General features: G+C 43.9%; 1 protein-coding gene and 2 pseudogenes across 1 annotated transcript in view; all 3 read right to left on the reverse strand.

Annotated features, from left to right (window-relative positions):
- LOC147011612 (metabotropic glutamate receptor 1-like) overlaps positions 1 to 17040 on the reverse strand; it is a 136936-nt gene that overhangs the window by 38573 nt on the left and 81323 nt on the right. The window lies entirely within an intron of this gene.
- Positions 613 to 1990, reverse strand: LOC147011613 (uncharacterized; annotated as a pseudogene).
- LOC147011614 (uncharacterized) lies at positions 2077 to 3495 on the reverse strand (annotated as a pseudogene).

Below are 17040 nucleotides of genomic sequence, written 5' to 3' on the forward strand. Positions count from 1 at the left end.
AGCACTAATAATAACGGATATATGGAAGAGGACGTCTTCATCAATCAGCATTTGAGTGGCTCCGCTGTGGATTGCCAAAGCAAGTGGCACAATCGGCTAAAGAGACACCTGAAGGGGTTTCCAAAAGGTTACACTAATTATTAATGTTCCAGTATTACTAGTAGAGCAATCGAGATAACAAAAATCTAAACATTTATGGTTGCCCTTCGTTGCCGAAGACATCCGTTCCCATGCGAGATGTAAACAACCTGAGAATGAGAATTTGTTGATGGTGCAGAAGGTGATGAACGAGACCACAACTACACAATGAGATAGAAGAGAGGTTTAAGCTGCGGTGTCAAACAACCTCCAGGAAGACCGGACCACTCGCTACCTCCATTTAAGGCAGGATATTGGAATTTGTTCAGGGTGCCAGTGATAGCTCACCTACTCTTCGTGAAGGATACCATCGGATCTTTAATGTCCACCAACTAATGCTAGCAGATGGGCCACCAACTTTAATGTCCATCAGAGGGATGGCGCACACAATGAAGAATCACCCTACCTGTGAAACACCAGACAACAACAACAAGTATTCTAATTTTAAGGTCATTTTCCCTCCTAGAGTTGGGGTCAGCATTGCGGACCACATGACAATCTTCTCCACATTGCCCTATTTTCTGCATCTCCCCTTGTTAAACCCCTCACCCGCATTTCTTCTTCCACCACCTTTAGGCAAGTCTTTCTCAGTCTTCCCCATCCTCTACTTCCTTCTACATTCATTTCCATCACTCTTCTCACCCAGTCACTTTCATCCTTCCTCAACACATGACCCAACCATCTCAACATGCTTCTCTTCACAACATCCATCACAGGCTCCACTCCCATAATCTTCCACAATTCATCATTTGGCTTCCTCTCTTTCAATGATACGCACATCCACCAAACCATTCACATTTCCACCCTTTCCAGCCTTCGTTGCTGCTCTACCTTCAATACCCATGTCTCACTCCCGTAAATCATAGCACTTCTCACACGTCGCATTCACCTTTCCCTTCAACTTCAACAACACTCCCCTCCTCATCAGCACACCACTCAGTTCCCAAAACTTCTTCCATGCACATCTCACTCCAGCAACCGTCGCCAAGTCTGATCGACCTTCTCCATTCAACATGTCTCCGAGGCAGCAAAATGTTTTCACACCTTACAACTTCACGCCGTCTCCAACATCCAACTCAATATTTCCTCCATCTGCAACTCCCTCTATGTACACCTTACACTTTAATGTCAATACCACACTGGTTAATGACCCTCTCACACCACCACAGTTTCGATGAACCCACTCAGCGCACATTGTACATTGAATGGGGTTCACTCCAACACCCTTCCTGCACACAGCACACGGACACTTCCCAGTCCTTTCCACCTCACCACATGTTTTACCACTTCCCATCACCTTCATCTTTCCGATATTTACATTCAAACCTTTTGGCTCCATACATTCCTTCCACTTATTCATCTTCTCTTTCAGTCCACCCCTACTCTCCGCAATCAACACCAAATCATCTGCAAACAACAACTCCCATGGTAAAGCCTCCTTTGCACTCTGAGCCAGCACCTCCATCACAACTACGTATTGGAGTGGACTTGGTACTGACTCCTGATGCACTCCCACCTCCACCTCAAACTCACCACCGTTCCCGTCCTTCATCCTTACAGCTGTGCACACTCTCTTGTACATTGCTATCACTACTCTGATCAACCATTCCTCCACTCCTAACTTCCTCAATGCCCATGTCATAACTTCACGTGGAACCCCATCAAATGCTTTCTCCAAATCAACAAACCAAAAAAACAACTTCTTCTTCTTCTCCATGTACTTTTCCTGCAACTACCTTACAATGAAAATCACAGCTGTCGTCCCTCTTCGTGGCATAAATCAAAACTGAATTTCATCAATCTTCACCTTCTTCCTTATCTTCTTCTCCAACACCCTTTCCAATACCTTCATTCCATGCTGCAGTAACTGCAGTAATTATACGAGTCACAGTCCAGAGGGTCACCTTTCCCCTTGGAAGGGACAAGGGTACTCAGTTCCTAATCCACTGGAATGCGGCCTTCTTTCACCACCAGATTACAGATCTCTGTCCTTCTCTTCACACCCCAACTTCCTGCTGCCTTCAACAAATCTCCCACAACTCCCGTCGGCACTCCCGCTTTTCTACTCTTTATGGCTCTTATCACTTCTTCAATGTCCTTCTCAGTTATCTTCTCTGCTGGTCCTAAAATTGGGTTACTCTCTATGTTTCCATCCCATTCATTCTCGACATTTAACAGCCTTTCCATATATCTTTTCCATCTTCCTTTAATTCCATCCAGGTCCACAACAATTTGTCCCACTTCATCCTTCAAGCAACTCACCCCCGTCACATTGCACCTCTCTTTTTCTGTCTGCTGTGCAATCCTAAATACCTCTCCCTGACCCTCTTCTGAATCCAAACGTTCTCTGAGCATTTTCCAATGTGGCTCCTTTGCCTTTGCTACTTCTTTCTTTGCAGCCTTCTTGACTGCCTTTCAACTTTCATCCGCTGTCTCTTCTGCCATCATACCCTTCGCCTTCTGCCACTCCTTGAACTTCTTCCTCTTCACGTCAATCCTCTTTCCAACTTTATCACCCCACCACCATGTTTCTGATTTCCTCGGTGGCCTTTTTGTCCATCCACGTACCTCACCAACGACTTCCAACAGACTATCTTACATTGACATCCATCCACTTTCAAGCTCAACCACATCATCCTCGACCATACTCAACCGCTCTCTTTATGCTTCCTTCACTATCACCTCTTCCAACGTCCACACCTTCATCCTCAGTTCATACTTCACCCACCGAGCTCTCCTCGCACATTTCATCCTTATGTCGCAGACAACTATGTGGTGCTGTGAAACAGCCTCCTCCCCCGGGATCACTTTTGTGTCCCAGAGGTTCTCCCTATCTCACCTACACACTATCAGGTTGTCAACAATTGTCGTCGACCCACTTGACATGTATGTAATAAGCTTATTATCTGCTTTCTGGAATTGAGTATTACAAATCAACAAACCAGCTCCATCAGCAAACTCCAAAATCCTTTCACCTTCTCCATTCCTCACATCATGTCCTTCACCCCCATGGACTCCCTCAAAACCATCTGTACTCCTTCCCACATGTTCATTCAGGTCTCCTCCAACCAAAACAACTTCCTCATCTTTCACGTTTTCCATCAACTTCTCCATCACACACCAGAACTTGTCCTCGTCATCGCTGCGACCGACCTGCGGGGAATATCGCGAGATGACATTCACGAAGAGCTTTCCAATCACTATTCTTACCATCATCATCAACCTTTCACTCACTCTCGTCACACTCACCACACTGTCTACAGACTCCTCAGAAAACAGGACACCAACATCATACACACCTTCCGGGTACGCTAGCCACACAAACTTGTACTTCTGTCCCTGCCTACCCTTCACCATTCTCGCACCACTTCCCTTCCATCTCATCTCCTGCACACAACATATGTCCACTCTTCTCCTGACCAATACTTCCACCACTTCTCCTGATCTCCCTGTCATTGTCCCTACATTCCATGTCCCAAACCTCAGAAACCGATCTCCACGTGGGGTGTCAGACATTTGGTCGTCATGAATGAAACTAATTTCCTCCCTTGCTTTGATCAGGTTCCCCACCTTGATTTTTGATGAGAGGGGGTTGAGGACCCCCACCGGGTACTTCGGGCTGTACCCTGCCCACATATAATTGTACTCATCATGGTTCCCTTTTTGAGGCAATTTTTTAATGACCAGATGCCCTTCCTGACACCAACCCTTTTAGTCACCTCTTACAACACGCAGGGATACATTGTACCTATTCTAAACCAGGGCACACATTGGAACACCAGGATGACAGTTTCTATCTGGGTTGGGATTCAAACCCAGGGCAGACAGTTCAGATGTCTGTCTCGCATGGGTTCATAATTATAATCATGATAAACATCACATGAGATTGTCCATTGACAAAATGGCATGAAGGACAGAAGCATGTTGAGCCCAAACTATCTTAATATTAAACTTCTTCTTCTTCTCAGCTTGTTGCATTCACTCTTCTTTTCCATATGAGCACCTGTGCTGCTTCAAGGCCAGTGTTGTTCCCAGCCAGCACACTACAGATGTTGGCCTAACGTTGGCAAAGCTTGCAACATCGGGCCAACGTCAGTTTGCTAAACTACTTTGTCGTGATACTTGGACCTTTACAGCAGGACACATGCTGAAATGGAAGATTCACTGAGGTCAAGGGTCACGCTGTCTTTCCTTAAGCTGGTGAGCTACTCGCTTGCCTGAGTATTGAGCATACTGCCTTACTGACTGGAACTGCTACCCCCCTCAGTCCTCCCAGCCCCCCCCTCAAATTACATTATGTGAGTTCAGTGCAAGCCCACATACTCAGCGCAATCCTAAACGCTGGCGAGTCTGGCAGTTCACTCAGGCAGATTGGCAGGGCTTTCTCTCTTCAGGACTGGTCTCCCATATCTACTGCCCCTGGTGTTAACTCATCCAAGGCTAACTCGTCAAGGCCAACTCCACACGTGGCCTACTGACTTCCTCAACTCTCATAGCCAATGTGTGTCTCTCAACAGAATCCTTTCATTTCCTCTCCGTGTCAAGGCTGGAGTGCCACAAGGCAGTGTTCTGGGCCTAGTCCTATTCCAGATTTTCATCAATGATGTCACTGACTACCTGGAAAATCCTCTCCATCTATCTGCTGATTACTCTGCCCTCTATCTTGTCCTGCAACTCTCCTACAGCTCCCCACCACATCCTCCCCTCCCATTCCCAACCTCCCATCTCTACTGTTCCTTTTGTTCAATTGCGTCCTGATCTGTTTTGTGCTCTGGCTCTTATACGAGCCTCGACTTTGTATAAGTAACTGAACAATCAATCAATCTACACCCTTTCTGTTCTGCATGACCTTTTGCTGCTCAGGGTAGCTGTTCGGATTTGAATGTAAGTGATTTCAAACCGATACACTTTGGCTGAGTCATATCGCATGAAAATCCTGAAAAATGCATTTTTTCTTCAAAAAATTCCCAACGACCAGAGCTTGTCCTGCAAGGTTCCACCATATCCGTCTGACTCATTCGGTCATGCGTAGCAGTTCACCGGTGGTTCTTACACCACATGCTGGACCATGAACAATTTAGATATATCCCTGACTGCAGGCGTGAAAACAACAGACACTCATGCAGTTGGATTGTCACTACTGTGACATTTTCTACACTATCTTCTTGTTGAAACAACAGACCGCCTTCAACACACCAGAAATTAGGAGGCCCATTATTTCTCCCGCTCATGGAATGTTGTCATGAGCGATGCTGATCGATTGGTTTGAAGGTGTCTGCAGCTGCAACCCGACAAAAAAACAAAATATCATGTTCCGTGATGTCATTTGTCATCATGTGTCGGTTGTAATGATTTCCTTGAAAAAGTAATAACAATGCACGCTATATGTTTTATAAAAGTCATTCGTTCACGAGGACAACCATAGTTGACCTGGGAATCTGAGCAATTGTCCCGTGATGCTACGACCCGAGGATGATATCCTATATACACCATAGATTTATCTGTTACTGCTTCTGCTTACCATTGCTCGCTTTCCGTGTGAATGTGCGGTGATGCACCTCACTGTGTTCTTTGGCTTTGACATAATTGGCAGACCGTGTGCGCAATGTCAAAACATCCTTTCCCAAGTTTCTGCAAGGCGCACACCTCCCCTTCTCGGTCTGCCATTAACCCTCTTCTTGTTAAACTCTTCAAAATCCGGGTTCACTGCTCACCTCCACTCATATTTCCTCTTTTCTCTCACCTGTGGAACCAATTGTCCCAATCTCAATCTTTTCGGTGCCATTCTCCCTCCTGGACTTCAACACAGCTATCCACCACTACCCCCAGGTCATCTCTCATCCATGCTAATGATCTCTTCTATCCCAAATCATCCCATTCCCAAACACTGCCTTTTTCCAGGTTATTGTGATTTTTTCCCCATTTGTTCCTCACCTCTTTTCGTTTGTTAGTTGTTTGAGGATTTGTTCCTTTTCTGTTTCATCCCTGCTTTCCCCCCCATCTTCTTCTTGCTGTGTTTCATTCAGCTTGTGTGCAGCTTGTTCACCACCATGTGACCCCACCCCCTCCCTCCCCCCTCTGCCTTCATCTCACCCTCACTTCTACTCTGCTGTTGGTGTTTCCCCCTTTCAATTTTGTTCCCTTAAATTCTGCTCTTGCTCTCCCACGAGCCTCAACCATGTGTCCAAAAAAAGTTTAAAAAATTAATCCCATGGACCAACTCTGGAACCCCAGACACTGTCACAAAGAACATCAAATCAATCGCTAAATTGGCATCGATTCTCTTTCAACCAGATTTTTTTCCTCCAGCTACTTCATCTCCTCCAGTCCTCAAGCTACTCAACCTCAACAGAAGCATTTTAGTGTTTCTAAAATTGTCTACATGCCTGTATTTGGGGATAGGGCATTTTCTAACAACGGTGTTGGCCTGTTGGTGTTTCCATTGAAGCCCCATGGCTCAGACAGGATGTGGAGAACCCGGTTTTAAATTCCACATACAATGTGTGTACATTGTCTACTAATGTCCTTGTAAGTTTTGGGTCATTGATATATATCAACTATATCTGTCCTGCATCTGCATGTGATACGTGTAAAAGCTTTGCCATGAGCCGAGGTGACTGTAAAATAAAATTCTCATTCATGACCGGATGTAACCCTTGACGTTCGTAATAAACCATTACATATCGACGTAACAATTCCATGCTGCACCTATGGATATAGTGGTCCAACAGATCATACCCTGTGTAAGTTAGTGGTTGGTTGGTGGTCCATCAGGTCATGCCCTGTGTTAGCTAGTGGTAGGTTGGTGGTCCATCATGTCATGCCCTGTGTTAGCTAGTGGTAGGTTGGTGGTCTATCAGATCATGCCCTGTGTTAGCTAGTGGTAGGTTGGTAGTCCATCAGATCATGCTCTGTGTTAGCTGGTGGTAGATTTCAAGGTGAACTCCTCTTGGTCCATTATAATTATGAAACTCCTTAATATAAGCAGTAATGTAAGAATTTGGCTGGTGGCTGTACACGCTTGGCAATCTTGATACTCATTGAATTAAATTTACTGTAAATACCGATATCATAACTACACTACCGTGGCAGCAACGTTGCACTTTAGAGTTCCAAAGCAATTATTGGCTGAGTTCTAACAGCTTTGGTTCTAGCTTTAGCAAATGCTTCCTCGTGTACAAGATGCTCCTTCAGCATTATGGGAGTCACTCCTGGGTGTCGGCGGTGGGGATTGGACGGGGGAGTTGCATATACAATTACTCTTGATGTTGAATTCCGAGACTCCTTCAGAGAGAATGACAGGTTGCTCATCAGTGTCGTTTTTTGTGATAAACTGCTGATCTCTGTGCGGAACCAAGGCAGGTGCGGTCTGCATTTAGCTGCAATTATTCCACCCACTCAAAACCCTCAACATCCTCTCCTCACCCAGGTGCTGTTTTGTGCACAGTGACTTGAAGATTTGTCAGAAACAATAAGGAAGCAAAGCTGCTTTAATTAATAAAAAGAAAAAAGATATATGTCTATTACATGAGCTTGAGTCAACATAACAAATAAAAGGATGGACTTAGCAGTCACACGTACTGCGAAATTCAACCGGACAAGCATTCATGGGCAAATATGGTAGATGTCCTAAAATTAAAAACCTCATCCTTGTACCATTGCAGCAATGGAAGGAAACCTTCAACCTTGGTCAAATGGTCAAGGAGGTTTCTCAATATGTAAGCTGTAGTGCAGTCTCAAACCCAGGCCTGTTTTATTTTTCTACAGGGTCTAAGGGTCATGGAGGAGCTGCAATATAAATCATGTACACACATACATGATAAAACACCTCACTTGATTTCAGACAGACACAGCCACTGAGCTACAGGGAAGTGACATCCCTTTCCGGACCACTTTGGGTACCAGCAACAGTTTCTTTATGACATCACTTTTCCACACCCGTTGGGGCAATTCAGGAGGGGTTTTCCTCAACCCCATAGATGCCAATCAATTGAGTTTGTTCTCTCGTTCTCTCGTTCTCTCGTTCTCTCGTTCTCTCGTTCTCTCGTTCTCTCGTTCTCTCGTTCTCTCGTTCTCTCGTTCTCTCGTTCTCTCGTTCTCTCGTTCTCTCGCTCTCTCGCTCTCTCTCTCTCTCTCTCTCTCTCTCTCTCTCTCTCTCTCTCTCTCTCTCTCTCTCTCTCTCTCTCTCTCTCTCTCTCTCTCTCTCTCTCTCTCTCAGATGCTGAGCATCGACAAAAGAAGCAGAACCTACTAATCCCCTTGCCGAAAGAGAGGGTATTGCGTTTGAGTCTGTTTGTTTGTCTGTTTGTTTGTTTGTCGACACAGAACTTTGGTATTTTTCTCCGCAACTACTTGTCGGATTGAGATGGAATTTTCGCCATAGATGCGACTACTCATGTGGAATGTTGTAATCATAGTTTTGATGTCATAGGTCACGTAGTATTGCAGCCATGTTGGAAAGAAGGAAAAACTTTGGACCTCTGTATCTCTGAAACAACACCAAGGAAAAAATTGAAACTTGGCACACTGCAAGTACTCCGTACTCCACATGTGGAATAAGCTTGATATCTTTGAGGACGTTATAGATGCCTTCATTATGACGTTATAATTGCATATGTAGAACGCAACATCTGATCAGTATGAAAAATTTTGAGGGTCATCTATGGATAAAATGGTCCACAGATAATTTTATGATGGTGTCATCAGTCACGTGATTTTGCAGCCCTATTGTTAAAAAAAAAACACCTTCAAAAATATTCTCTGAAATGGCTGAACAGATCGAAGTGTAACTTAACACGTATGACCGACAATCCATGAGGAACAAAACGTTCACACATATGAAGTCATAGGTCACAAAGTTTGGCAGCTATATTGGATTTACTCTAGAACCTATAAAAAAAAATCTTCCTCTCCGGAACAGCTGTACAAATTGAAGGGAAACTTCACACAAATGTTCCCCAATCCATGGGTGTGCAGTTTTGTTAAGGAATACTTGATAGGTCACAAGGTTTGGCAGCCATATTGGATTGAAGAAAAATATTAAATAATGCTGTTTCTGGAACCGCTTAATCAATTGTTGTGAAAATTCACATGTATAATCTACTGGTGATGGGGAATAAATATCGGCCTGATAGTATGGTCTGACAGCCAGAATTATTTAATTTTTTGATATGGGTTCTTTTCTTTTTCATAAGGCTCACTTGGCTGTGCCTGGACGAGTTTGAGGGTCGAAGAGTAGTATCTGAAATGCGAATTCCATCCAGGTGTTCCTCCTGATGACTTCATCTTTGCTTTTTCCTTGTTCTGGTTTCTTCTGATTACTCCAATGCCTGGTGTTGGCTTAATGGTTAGGGTGGTGGGATTGGGATCCCAGGATCCTGAGTTCAAATCCCACTCAGCTGTTGAATTGATACCAGGTGGGGCTGACTCTGCCTGTCATCCTTCTGAGGTTGGCAAAATGAGTGCCAGCTTGCTGGGATGCTGTGTTGGAATGGCAACTTATCCAGGATCATGCTCATTAGCCAAAGACTGTTTCGGCAGGACCAACGCTCTGTACAGAGTATGGTCACGATGGATGGATGGATGGATGGATGGATGGATGATTACTCCAATGCAGGACTGTACCGATTTGATCTTCCATTTGATTTGATTTGAATTGAATTTATTTTAATCCCAATTTTAAACTCAATTGAATAATGAATAATAATTTTAAAACGTCATGGGTCATGGTCAGGTGTCAGATCAAAGCGGGGTTGCATCAAAGTGGGACGTCTTGGTACCCGGTCATCACTGCCAGCAGTTATAAAGTGGCAGTTTTAATAATGTCCCTTATTAATTATGCAACACACAAGTACACAAACGCCACAAAAAATACACCACACAAAAGAAGTCCTGGCAAGGGTCTGCATTCTCTGATTGTTCTTTTTCTTGTTTTGAAAGTCTATGGTATGATTCGACCAGGGTTGGAATTTAATCGCTGACCTCCCAGACACAGAGCGGATGCTCGAACCATTCAATCACCAAATTTGGTGTAGGTTTTCCACCAGTGGCATCCGAGGCCTCATCCACAGTCAAATACCGGATGTTTTCCAAGAATGCATTCGGTGCATCACTCTCAATGACATATTTCCTCCTCTCTTCATGCATGGGCCAAATTCCCCATAAATGACCCTTTTCTCCATCCTCAACCCAACAACAGACAGGCAGTCCCTATTTCATTTTCAGATGGTTTTCAGAAGATCAGAGGTTAACTGACATCTGGAGCAACCAACATGTCTCACCCTTACTTTGTCATTCCTGGAAGGACTGAGTGCCTCAAGCTCGTTGGCCTCACCATCAGACACAATCTGCTTGAGAAACTCCCCAAGCTGACTTCTTATGCCAGATACTGAAATAATCGATCCGACTCCACCAAACCACACCCATTACTAGCACTTTATATCCTTCTCCACTTTTGGCAAGGACTCCTGCACTCCAATTCGCTGTACTAGATGTGTCGTGCTTATCCCTGCTGCAACTAATGGCATTTCAAGACTGGAGCACTCAGGGTTTACTTCTTTCCTACGATACATAAATTGGTGGCCTGTTGGTCTTCCATCACTTGTCATCGAGCCTTGCTTCTCTTGGCTTCTCCACCAATGGAAACTTTTTTGGCAAACTACCGAAGTCCAATGTTATTGATTATCTTCACTGAACTCGTCTCCTCTTGTTTTCAGTTGTGGAATCACCTGCTTATCTATGTTTGTTCAATCTCAATCTTCCTTCCTGTTTTTTTTTTTTTTTTTGCAGAGGCAGCTCACTCTTATCTCATGGGAGCTCCCAGACCTACATGCATATTACATACTCTTAGTAACCTTGTTGTGATCTACATCTCATGACCGGCCATTTCTTCCCACCTCATTTTCCGTTTGCAAATGCTCCAATCTGTGTCGTTTCGCTCTTCCCTTAGCCGCGATGTCTGCATGGAAGCAACCAACCCAAAGTGGAAATCCAGTGAGAGAAATCATTCCGAGTCAGTCGTGGTCAAATATCTTTTTTGGAATGCCAATGATGACTAATGTGTGCAATTATTTTGGCCTGTGGGATTGATGGGGGATGATGAGTTTTGTCGGTATACGTATACCTCCTGCATGCACTCCATTTGGTGACTGGCATCATTTTCTTTCCTGGTCCTTGGGGAAATCATAGCTTCCAGGCTGACAGCTGGATGGATGGGGCTGCCTCATGTGCATCTTTGAGAAACACTAATGACGAATTAGTTTTTGTCTTGGTATTGAGCATCCCTCATCTGCCACAGGTGCCACATTGAACTTTTCAACTTTAATTGTTGTGCGTTAAGAGTTCGTCGCATATTGCTCTGACAATAAAGAGTCCAAAGGTGGATTTCCAGGATAAATCAGTGGGCAACATCGCTCATATTTTAATTTCGCAATGCCTTACCTACGTCATGGAACTTCTCGCAAATAAATTAATGCATATGAGTTTACAGTAGACAGCCGGCTTATACCTTGTACTCACAAGAAAGTCAGGCCATGAGCTCTTCATGACACACTGGTTGATTCAGAATGCGCACTTTGGTAATTACACCATCAATAGTCTGTTCTTCTTTCGTATGCAGCATAAGGTTGGGGGGGGAGAGGGGGGAGCATCACTGTTTGAGATGTGGTTGTACCATTGATGTAATGCCCCCTGTGGGTTAGGACAGGAATTTTGAATTTGTTCGGGATGCCCGCAATAGCTCGCCCACTCTTCGCGAAGGACACCATGGGATCTTTAACATCCACCAACTAACGCTGGCAGATGGTACGCCAGTTAAACGTCCATCCACGGGACAGCACACACATTGATAAATCACTCTGCCTGTGAAACACTGGGATGACAGTTTATGGCTGGATCGAGATTCAAATCAACGCTAGACAGCTTTGAGACAGGTATGCGTACCTCTAGGCCGTCCTGCCAGCGCTGGGGTTCATTGCCATGCTCAAAGGGCAAAACTGTGCCAATAAATCTGACATTGAGCCGTTATAGTTTTGAGAAGAGAATCATCAAGGTTAAAACAAGGAACTTCGAGGAACATAAACACAAGAGGAGGCCATTTGGTCCAACATGGCCTGTGATTGATTTATCCGCACTACATTAATTCGATCTATCAGTTCATTCATGAAATTTCATTGGTTGGGGAGTGAGGGGGCATTGTGGGGAGGAGGATAGTGGAACAATCACAGGGAAATAATTAGTGGGGTGCTGAAGAGGGTTGGAGAGTGAAGAATGAACATCGACAGCACATTCACCTTCTGACAAGATGCATTCACTACACTTCACTACACTTATACACAATAACCCATCCACACAGAAGCTACCTACCAGTCCTTCCACTATCCATGTACTCTATCCCCAATGCTTCTACCTGCATTTACCTATCTAATTCCAGGTTAAACCCAAGCCTGGTGTTGCCTTAGTGGTTAGGAAGGCTGGCCTGGGATCCTTGGCTCCCGAGTTAGAGCCCCTGTCTGTCGTTGAATTAACACCAGGTGGGGTTGACTCAGCCTGTCATCCTTCCAAGGTTGGCGAAATGAGTACCAGTGTGCTGGTATGGGGGCACAGCATTAGTGGCATTGTCGACCCCCAACAAAATGATAGCTCCCTGGCAGCCGAGCTTTCATACCTGGCAGCCGAAGAAGAACAAGAAGAAGAAGTTTAAACCTATCTATATTGTTCCTCCTACCACGACCTTCCCAAGGAGACTATTCCACAGAGGTTAGAGAACTTATAGCCTTTGATTCCTCTCTGGATCCTTCTTTAAATAATATGGTTATATTTGCTGCTCTTCAATCCTGACTCCAACGTGCTGTTAAAGATTCCCATTAATATCTCACCTGCTCAGCCACTTCCCTCAATGCTCTCGGGTGCATATTATCTGACCCTTATCTTATTATCTACTCTTCCGTTACCGAGCTGTTCCTTTACTTCCTTCACTCCAACCTCAATCTTCTGTAAATGCCATTTCTCACCTGCTTGATAGATACTCTCAGGTAATCGGTAAACCCGCTGCCTGTGAAGTGAAATACCTGTTTAATAAGCCTGCCATCGCGCTTTCCTCACTAACCACTCTCCCAGTGCTATTCCCCAATGGGCCCACACTGGTCCTAACCTGTTCTTTACCTCTTATATATTTAAATAATTCCTTGATAATATGCTTAATATTCTTAGCCGCGTCCTGCGCATACTCTCTTTTGACTTGCCGAGATATTTTCTTAACTTTCCTCTGTTTACTCCTTTACGAATTCAAGTTAGATTCCAGTCTCTTTGTTTTACACTTCATAAGTTCCTTCTTCTCCTCCTCCTTAATAGCACCCCTTACCTCCCTGCTCAACTACCCTGATCTTCTGACTCTAGAGTCACACCTCACTGGAATATACATACTCTGTGCACTTCACATTCATTTGATCCTTGAGAAGGTGACCCATGAATCTGTTGATGATTGCCCTCCTGTTCTCTTCTCCAAATCTATAGTACCTAACTCTCTCATAGCCAAGGTTTTCCTTCCTGAAATCTAACAACCATCATATATTATCCCAAACTACAACGCTTAACAGAATACGTGCACACACTACATTGGAGTCACTTTACCATAAATTCTCTCCTTCGTCCACTTTCTCTGCAATATTAGGATCGTTACTTCAAAAGAGGTCCTGTCTCTGTCTCTCTCTCTCTGTCTCTCTGTGTCTCGAAAAATTCCTCATCTGCTCTACCCTTTGCCTGTTCCTGGACCCAACCTCTCCCTGGCAAATTTAAATCCCCCACAATTATTACTCTTCCCTTACCACATGTCCTTCTGAATTATTCATGTACCCTTCCTTCCTGTTTTTCCCTTAAACCAGGAGCCCAATGAACCACTCAATAAGTACCTTACTATTCATAACATTCCTAATCTGTGTCCACACAGAATCCTCCACATTTTGTATTTTACTGTCGAAAACCATCTTTTTAATACACAGACATATTCGGAACATTGTTTGATCATTTAAGGATTTCTTCTTGACATCAAGGTTCCATCCATCCATCCATTGGGACCATAATCTGTGCAGAACGTTGGTGCTGCCTCAGCAGTCTCCTTGGCTATTGGACACAATCCTGGCCGGGTCACCACTCCGACACAGTATATCAGCAAGCTGACACTCATTTTGCTGACCTCAGAAGGATGACAGGCAGAGTCAACCCCACCTGGTATTAATTCAACAGCCGAGGGAGATTTGAACTCAGGATCCTAGGATCCCAAATCCACCACCCTAACTATTAAGCCAACACCAGGCATACATCAAGGTTACCCAGGCAAAAATGCTACAGTTAGAACTATAGTATATGAGAGTAGTAATCTCATCTACTACAGTTGTTAACAGGTCCTACTACAGTAAACTACAGAGAATTACTACAGGAAAGGACTGATATTTTTGCCTGGGTAGGTGTGGACTTCCCATATTGGAGATGACTTTCTGATGGAAGCGTGCAGGTAAGTCTCATTTAATGGCCAACAGGCACTGAGGTGCAGCACCCAGCTCAGTAACCAAGTTCAAATCAGACAAATCATGTGCATGAGATTTATTTTCAAAACCTCTTGGACAGACGACGAAAACCCACAAATCATATTACCGAATAACTATTGCTGTCGGAGAAGCCAAATATGGCGGCGTGATGAATTGTTCAACTGAGAAGGTTTGAGAATCATTTGTAAGTGAATATTGGATGCCTGTTACAAGTTGGTTCAAATGTGATGTTAATGTGCATTAGACAGGTAAACGAGTTGTTACATCTTCATCGTGCAGTTACGGATCAGGCAACTAAAGAGAATGTCACAGTCTCACAATTATTCTTCTCAACGAAGCGGAAAGTTGGACCCGATACTGTTTATTTCCTCGCACTATTGTCTCGGCTATCGAGATGCCTTGCCTGCTTAAGAGCCGTGCTAATTTGGGGCACGATGAACTGATGATCCGCGGGAAGGTTCTAGATTGTTTCACTGATTTATCGCTTTGGTTTCTCGTGTGCTTAATTTCATGGAAGAGCCATGTAGCTTCAGGAATGTTTAAAAAACAAGCTCGAATGAGCTAAGATCCTCGTCCTCTTAATGATGACGTCATAAAAACGAATATGACGTCATTGTGATGTATCAGGTTTGCGATAAATTATCTGTGCTAATGTCCGGCTTGATTGCCGCAAACAAAATTCAAACAGCTTGCCGAGTTTCGGAGATAATGGTATAGGCGATTTCCATTAGCGGCAATATTATGACGTCAACTTCTTTTCTAGGAAGAATTTCCAAAATCGGAGATGGTTGCTGCCTGCGCGTGGGCTTTCTGCATATACATGGCAAGTTTCACGAAGATCCGATGAAAACTCTGGGTTGTGAAACAAAAAATGTCAAAAAATAGGAATGACGTCATAAAAATTAATATGACGTCATAGTGATGTTTCATATATGCGGTAATTCATCTCTGCTCATGCCCTGTTAGATTCCCACAAACAGAATTTAAAAAGCTTGCCGAGTTTCGGAGATAATTTTTTAAGTGATTTCCATTAGCGGAGATATTTTGACGTCATAACTTTTTTTCTTGAAGGAATTTTCAAAATCGGAGAAGGTTACTGTCTGCACAGGGTATTTCTACATATATACGCCAAGTTTCAGGAAGTTTCGATGAAAACTGTAGGCTGTGAAACAAAAAAAGTCCACAAGAAGAACAACGTGAGTAAGACTTCGAGATCCTCCAGGAGGATCTAAAAACTAAAGGTCTACGAGATAAGAGCAACAGGCCTTGTGCTTTGGCTTCATTACAGGAGATGTGTAACAACAAACACTGTAGACCTTCAGAAAGGGCATTATCTGCCTGTACTGCCTGATATTGTTTACACTTGGCACCGGTGGCTCTGACCCAGCTGGCAGAGCGACATTGCACCAACATCAGGCTTGGGTTGGCATCATCCCGGTTGGTCTGACAAGCATTGCCAACGTTGGTTCAACATTAGCTTTTATGGGGGAAAGATGGTTCTTAGACTAATTTATTGATGACATTCGGCCAACGTGCTGTGCTAGTCTCCGAACCGACGTCTAGTGCTAGTCTAGCTAACTAGGACCGATGTTAGAACGATAAACCAATCGAAGTTGCCCGAATAGAATGACCACTTTGTGAGCATCGTTGGTCCATAGTTGGTGTGCCAGCTGAGGGGCAACTTGGACAACTTGGACATGGGTACCATAAGGGACTATACAAACCCATAAAAAAAATTTTCATCAACTTTGTTAAAACAATTGGTTTTCACTTGATATGCTGAATACGAAGAGCATGCAAAAGGCAGCAGCTCATGCACAAACCAAACTATGACTTTGAACAAGGAAACATTCTAAACATTATTACGTGTAAATTAGGTGTTGCTTGTGGTCTGAAATGTTACAGTCAAAAATAGATCGAATTAGATAGAAAGCATCAGGCACGAAACAGAGAGCACTCGTGAACAAAACAATGAAGCTAATTTCCATTATCAATTCACACGTGACTAACACGATCACACAATGAGAACGATAAACTAATCTATATGTATATATTAGTGCGGTATTACAAGGATCAAAGAAAATGGGAACAAAGGGCATAAAACAACAACAATTATGTGTGTCAAGTGGAAAAAAGTTTGAGGTCATGAAAAACCTTCAGCCCAACAATGGTGGTTAATGTGAGCCAATGACCTTTGACCCTCCAGAAGCAATTCAACTCTCAAACCAAGTCTCCAAAATGATTCATGACTCGAGTTTGTAAATCAATCGTGAGAATAACTAGAAGGGTATTCGACAGAGCGCGCACCTCCACCACGTAATGCCTGATCCACGAGAACATATCAGACCCAATACATTTT

The sequence above is a fragment of the Eptatretus burgeri genome, chromosome 15 (genome assembly GCF_056783735.1).
Source record: "Eptatretus burgeri isolate ZD-2024b chromosome 15, Ebu_testis_v1, whole genome shotgun sequence".
Taxonomy (NCBI): domain Eukaryota; kingdom Metazoa; phylum Chordata; class Myxini; order Myxiniformes; family Myxinidae; genus Eptatretus; species Eptatretus burgeri.